Raw genomic sequence first — 7,269 nt, forward strand, 5'->3', positions numbered from 1 at the left:
TACCATAGTAACATCAAAGATCATTGATCACAGATCACCATAGCAAATATAATAATGATGATAAAGTTTGAAATGTTTCAAAGATTACCAAAACTTGCCACAGAGGCATGAAGTGCACAAACACTGTTGGAAAAGCAGCACTGGAAGTCTTGCTTGACAGGGTTGCCACAAACATTCAATTTGCTAAAAAAAAAAAAAAAAAGAAAAGGAAAGAAAAGCACAATAGAACAAACCACAGTGAAACAAGGTGTGCCTGTGCTATGCATTGGATGCTAAGAAGGATAAAAAGGTGAAAAATACAAAACCTTCTTCCTCAAGGAACTCAGGCTTTGTTTGGGAGTAAAAATATAAATCTTTGGAAACTTCAACCAAGAAATAAGATTAAAAACTTTTTTCCTTTCAGTTTATTGAGATGCAGCTGACCCACAGCACTGTGTAATTTTAAGGTGAATGGCATAATGACTTACATATGCCGTGAAATGGTTATCAAGGTCAGTTTAGTGAACGTCCATTATTTCATATAAACATAAAATTAATAGAAAAAAATTCTTTTCCTGTGATAAGAACTCTTAGGATTTATTCTCTTAACAGCTCTCATGCATAACACACAGCAGTGCTAATTAAATTAATCATGGTGTACATTACATCCCTTATGTACTTATCTTACAACTGAAAATTTGTACCTTTTGACTACCTTCATCCAGTTCCCCCAACCCCTGCCTCTGGTAACCACAAATCTGATTTCTTTTTCTATGAGTTTGTTTGTCTGTTTTTGAAGTATAATTGACCTGCAACACTATGTTAGTTCCTGTTACACAACATAGTGATTTGATATTTCTATACATTTCAAAATGATCACCAAGATAAGTCTAATTACCATCTGTCATTATAAAAAGATATTACATAATTATTGACTATATTTCCCACACTGTACATTTTATACCTGTGACTCATTTATTTTGTAACTGAGAGTTCGTGCCTCTTAATCTCCCTCCCTTATTCCCCCCTCACCCCTCCTGCTGGCAACTACCTACTTATTCTTTGTATCTATGACTCTGTCCCTGTTTGTTATGTTTGCTCATTTATTTCATTTGTTTTAGATTCCACATATAAGTGAAATCATATAGTATTTGTTTTTCTCTGTCTGATTATTTCATTTAGCATAATACCCTCTAGGTCCATCCACATTGCTGCAAATTTCAAGATTGCATTCTTTTTTCAAGGCTGAGTAATATTCCATTATATATATATATGTGCCACATCTTCTTTATCCATTCATCTGCTGATGGGCACTTAGCCATGTCTTGTGAATAACACTGCTATGAACATTGGGCTGCATGTATCTTTTCTAATAGTATTTTTGTTTCTTTGGATAAATACACAGCAGTGAGATTTCTGGGTCAAGGGTAGCTCTATTTCTACTTTTTGAAGGAATCTCCATACTGTTTTCCATAGCGACTGCAGCAATTTGTATTACCATCAGTGGTATGTAAGTGTTCCCTTTTGTCCACATACTCACCAACACTTGTTACTTGCCTTATTGATAATAGTCCTTCTAACAGGTAGGAGGTGATGTCTCATTGTGGTTTTAATTTGCGTTTCCCTGATGATTAGTGATGTTGAGCATCTTTTTACGTCCCTGTCGGCCATCTGTATGTCCTCTTTGGAAACAAGGTCTATTCTCATTTTCTGCCCATTTTTTAATTGGGTTGTTTAAGTTTTGCTTTTGTGTTCGTGTTTTTGGCTACACTGTGCAGCATACAGACTCTTAGTTCTCCATCCAGGCATTGAACCCATGTCCCCTGAAGTGGAAGCATGGAGTGTAAACTGCTGGACCACCAGGGAAGTCTGCAGTTGTTTGTTCTCTTGATGCTGAGTTTCATGAGTTCTTTGTATATTTTGGATGTTAATTCTATATTGGCCAGCAACTTTACAGAATTCATTGATGAATTCCAGTAGGTTTTTGGTGTCATCTTTAGGGTTTTCTGTATTTAGTATTATGTCACCTGCAAAGAGAGACAATTTTACTTCTTCTTTTTCACTTGGATTCCTTTTATTTATTTTCCATGCCTGATTGCTGTGGCTAGGAGTTCCAATACTATGTTGAATAAAAGTGGTGAGAGTGGGCATCCTTGTCTTGCTCCTGACTTTAGAGGAAATGCTTTGAGTTTTTCACCTTTGAGTATGCTAGCTGTGGGCTTGTCATATACAGCTTTTATTATATTGAGGCATGTTCCCTCTTTACCCACTTTGTTGAGAGTTTTTTTTTTTTTTTAATCATAAGTGGATATTGAAGGGAATAAAATATAAATAACAAAGATGGCAAGGTGAAATCTAACAACAATAAAAACAGAACTAATTACCAGGTAGTTTGCCTCTGCTCACTATAGCTCCTCACACTTGGAGTCCCAGCTGCTCTCCTAGAGCCTCACCCTTGCCTCTATCTGCATCCTCAGACCAGTCCAACATGAGCAGCTGGTTTGTGAGCAGCCTGAGGCCCTGCCTCTCCCTCTATCATGTACCCATCCTATCCCCAGACCCTAGGAAGTAGGTACCTTTCTGCCCATTTTACAGATGACAAAACTAAGGCCCATGGTGATTAAATAACTTCTCAAAACCCCAAATTCTGTAAGTAACAGAACCCGGATCCCATCCCAGCTCTGTTAGACAGTCTGAGCTTCACCCACACACTTGGGCTACCCACACTGGGGGGCATTTGGTGGGAATTACACTAGGGTGTAAGGCAGCATTTCTGCCTTTGGGGACTGAAATCCATTTGAAGGGAAGAGTATTTGCTCACCTGGAACAGTTGGTATCATGCAAGTGCAAATATGTGTGTTGACTGCAAACAACAGAAACCCAACTCTGGCTGCCAGGGAGCTCAAAATCGGCAGATAGGTGGGAGAAAAAACTCAGGAAATGGCCAGGAGCCAAAGGAGGCTGGAAGCCAAAAGCATAGCCAGTCATACCCCAGGTCCCCTGGGCAAGGTCGATCGCATGGTGGCTGGTCTCTAGGACTGCTGCTGTCTCCACTAGACGTGGCCATGGGGACGGTGTCAAACTCTCCCTCTGAACGACGTCACCACTTAAGATTCTGAGCCCTGGATAACAGTGTCTTTTTGGCCAAGCCTGGTCAACATGCCAAGGAATTTGGTGAGGGTACATCTGCCCTCTTCAGCTTTCAGAGTGGGGTGGCTTATATCCTGCCAGCATCACATAGAGGTGCCTTCCTTTTAAACAGGATGGGCAGGGGCAAATGTGCTGGACAGTGTTCTCCCCACCCCAATAACAGTACCCCCTGCAGCAAGACAAAGCTACAAAGAGTAGTCTGGACACTGTGGGGTCTAGTTGTCCAAAGGAAGAGCCCAGATGAGCACTGAAAGAACTCAAGAGGTCTTCACAGAAGAGGCGTGTCTTGACATTGGCCTCACAGAGAGGATGTGGCCCTTGCTCTGGCCCCGATGCTTGGCCTACCCTGGAGAGTCGTCTTTTAGGTGACTGTGCTGCCATGCCGTTTCACAAGTCTGCCAGCCCCTGGCACTGAGCTGAGAGCCAGGCCTGCCCAACTTCTAGCTCTCCCAACCATCTTGCTGGCCATCTTCACTGGCTCCATTTCACAGATGAGGAAACTGAAGCTTAGAAATATCACATGTGTGGGTGGAGGAGACTGATGTGGGAACTCAGGCCTGTTAGACCAGGACCCCCCCACATCCTTTGCCAGGAGCCTGATGCCTCCCAGCATGGCTGAGAAGTAGCAGGAATACTACACTTCACTCCTTCCTGCTCAATGCTTTGCTCAGGAAGTTTTGTATCCTTCACGCCAACGCTATGAGAGTGAGGGCCATGTGATCACCACTTTATGTGGCCGAGGAATTTCTAAGGTCAAGGTCAACCAGCTTTCGAGGCCTGGTGCCGGCTTCCCGGCCTCATCCAGCCTGAAAGCTCCCTTCCTCCCCGGGACACTGCTGCTGGAGGCTGTGGGGTGGAGTGTCTTGGGGAACAGATCCCATTAAGATGTGTCCATCCTCAGAGAGTCAGCCCACACCGAGCCCGTCCCCGGAACCCAGCGGTCAAAAGCGCCGAGGGAATGTGTCTAGGGGAACAATGCGTATTGATGACTCTGGCAGCGGCAGCTGGCAGGCTCTGGAGGCGGTTTCGTCTGGGGTTTGGGGTGGGTTTTACTTGGATGCCAAAGCCCAGTTACTCATCATTCTTGCTCTACCTGGGCCCCTGGGCTGCCCGAGATCCAGCAGGAACAGCTCCACAGCCCAGATCGGCTGTCCCCCTGGCCCCTCTCCTCCTGGGAGCGATTGATATCAAGGCACTGACTGGGCCTGGACTGGCCTGACACCCCTCCAAAGACTGGAACAGAGGCCTGGACACTGGGCTCAGACCTCCCAGCCCTGGAGGCAGCGGGCATCCTTCTTTACACAGGGCACACACACTGAGAACTTTCTAGAGAAGACTGCATTCTTGTTTCATTACTGGCCACCTACCTGTCACTCCAAAAACTCTCTCTGTATATTACACAGACCTTACACGCACACCCGGAGCCAGGTCACCTTCTGCCTGGGTGTCAAGAGATCTCATGCCAGTCCTGGTTCAGCCACCAGCGCACGGCCTTTCACGTCCCCTCTCAAGTCTCCAACTGTATGAGACTGGACACATCGGCCTCTTGGTTTGCACGGCTTCAGACCTTCTGGATCTCACCTGCCTCCTGCTCCAGCCACCTGGGTACCTGCGGGGGCCAGCTCTGAGTTCTCATCCACAATAGGAAATGGTGGGATGCAGGGATCTAAGGATAAGTCCCCCGCCTCCCGCCCCGAGGAGGAGCATGTGCCACTTCTTGAAGCCAGGACCCAGGGGTCTGTCACCAATCCCACGCAAGCGTCTGTTCTCCATCCCAGCCCGAGCTCTCCCCTCTCCGTCGCTCCGTCTCCCAAGGGTCACACTGTCACCAAAAGGTATGTGGGGGGGAGGGGGAGGTCCAGCCGCTTGCCACTCAAAAGCCAGTAAACAGGCCAGACTGGTGGAAACTTCACTTTATTTCAGATGCTGGCAACTGGAGGGGGGAGGGTGGCAGACATCTGTCCAAAGGCCGATCCCCACCCCCCAAAAAGCAGGGGGTGACAGCTCTTATAGATGGGGCGGGGGTGGGGTGTTACATGCAAAAGCAGCACAGTCATCTCTGACAGTCATCTGCAAACTGATCATCAGTGGTCTGACCAGCATCATCTTGATTGTTTCAGGTAGTTAATCGTCAGTTCCAAGGTCCATTTTTTCCCATTTCTTTGTGGTCCGTTCTCAGAACTTTGGCAGCTCAAGTCCTGGGTACTGTCTGGTCCTCATGTAGCTAACTTCTCCACCTGGAGTTTCAGTATCTATAAGACAGTTCACAGGATATGGCTCAGAATATTATCTATAGCCCTTGAGAAAGAACTAAACGTCCTTGACTACGCTTAATGACTACATTATTATTATTTAGTCTCCTTTGACTGTTTTCCTTTGTTTCAGCATTTCTCACTTCTCTGATTAAACTTATTCTTTGATTAAAGTTTTTCATAGGCAAAAGACAGGCAGAGGCCGTAGTGGGGTGGCAAGAACCATATGGTCCTGCTCCATTTCAGTACTTACCCCAGAAGACTTCACACAGAGGCCGGAAGCCTCGGGCTCTGCTTGGGCAAACTCAGGTCGAGACAGGGTTTGAGAATCTCTCTGGTCTCTGTTTGGTCACATGGGAAGGATGTTCTCTTAAGAAAAAATGCTGAGGCCTGGGTCTCACTCCTGTCAAATCTGCTTTGCATCCCTGTGTGATGAGGCTAGCTTGCAGACTTGCACCCAAGATGAAATGAAACAATGCATCTAATGTACCCTGAACAATGCCCATGTCCAGTAGGTGCTCAGTAGGGGCCTTTCCAGCTGTCCCTTGGGAGGCGCTGCCTCGCTGGTGGGCCCTGATGACAGAGGCACTCAGGTCCACTCAGGTCCCCCACATCTCCCCCTTCCACCGGCCCCCAGATCCAGCGTTTGCAGGCTGAATGATACGCGCCCGGAACTGGGGCCAAGACTCCGGCAGGCGCTCAAGATCAACAAGTGTTGGGTTTCCTGGTTGAGAACACGCACGTACACCATGTTCCCTCTCTCCAGAAGGAGGTGGCCGCTCCAAAGGCAGCCTCATGCGGCTCTGTCACCCTGACTCCCTCCCACCTCCCCTCTGCCCTTGACTTCCCCCCAGCTACCTGGATCCATTCACCCGAGCAAACCCGCCACGGCTCCATCTCAGAGTGACGAGGGCCAGACATGACTGTCTGTACCCCCTGGGCCAGCTTCTAACCCTGGGTTCACAAGACCCTGGGGACTTGGCTCTGAAGTACCTCTGATCACATCCCCATTCTCCTCTGGAAGTCAAGGCCGGGCAGGGAGGGTGGGAGCCTGGCAGTGAAGGAGCACCAAGACCTCGGACCTGATCCTCAGGAGGCAAGTGAGCCCGGCGGACAGGCAGACACCGTGGCCGCCCCTCCAGCCATCTGGCTAAAGCTGCAGGTTCCCAGTTGGTGGACGGCCAGGGCCCTGCCTGTGGGAAGGTGGCATCATCACCCGACAGCCAGACACACTGAGGAGAAGCTCAGCACAAGCCCGTCAGCCTTTCAGCGTCAGGCGCAGGGGCTGCTGAGGGGAGGGAGGGGCAGCCCAGGGGGTCCCAGAGGCTCAGTCCTGTAAAAGCCCAACTCCAACTTCCACATCCTACGAGATGGACAAAAATGTGACCAAAAACCGACCCTCCGGCCTGGCTTTAATATTAACCTTCACCTTATCCAGGAGGCCACGTCTGGTCCTGACCCAGACCTGAATTTGAATCCTAATGAAATCCAGTCTGCAGCCAGACCTCAGTCTTTCTCCACATAGAGGGCTCAAGAAATCCTTGTGTGACAGCTTACCAAATAGAACTCAGAAACGCTCTGAGAGAAGACTCTGGAAAAGGCAAAGCAGATTCAAAGAGCAGCTCCTCTGTAGGAAACCCACCTGCAACTCCGGACCACAGCCCAAGACAGGGCCAGGGACTCGGGTGTCTGGGAGTCATGCTCCTTCAGCACCTATGGAAATGGGCTGAGGGTCCCCCAGGCACCTGGAGTCAATTAAGGTGTCTAGGAGCAGCGGACATAGATATCTGGCTTCCTGTCCTCTGGTCACCTGCTCCTGCTTGGAGGCCTCACTGCTCACACTGACCAGCTATTGATCCTTGGCATGCACTTGGGGATCCCTGCAAGG

The 7,269-nt window shown here is 48.3% G+C and overlaps 1 long non-coding RNA gene across 1 annotated transcript; it reads right to left on the bottom strand.

Annotated features, from left to right (window-relative positions):
- Positions 1 to 5,037: 5,037 nt before the first annotated feature.
- LOC122688724 lies at positions 5,038 to 6,705 on the bottom strand. The gene is made up of 3 exons (XR_006339554.1): positions 6,375 to 6,705; positions 5,635 to 5,722; positions 5,038 to 5,381 (listed from the first exon to the last, which is right to left on the bottom strand). It is a non-coding gene; the product is annotated as an uncharacterized LOC122688724 (long non-coding RNA).
- Between the last annotated feature and the right edge of the window lie 564 nt (positions 6,706 to 7,269).

Source organism: Cervus elaphus, chromosome 33 (genome assembly GCF_910594005.1).
Source record: "Cervus elaphus chromosome 33, mCerEla1.1, whole genome shotgun sequence".
Taxonomy (NCBI): Eukaryota; Metazoa; Chordata; class Mammalia; order Artiodactyla; family Cervidae; genus Cervus; species Cervus elaphus.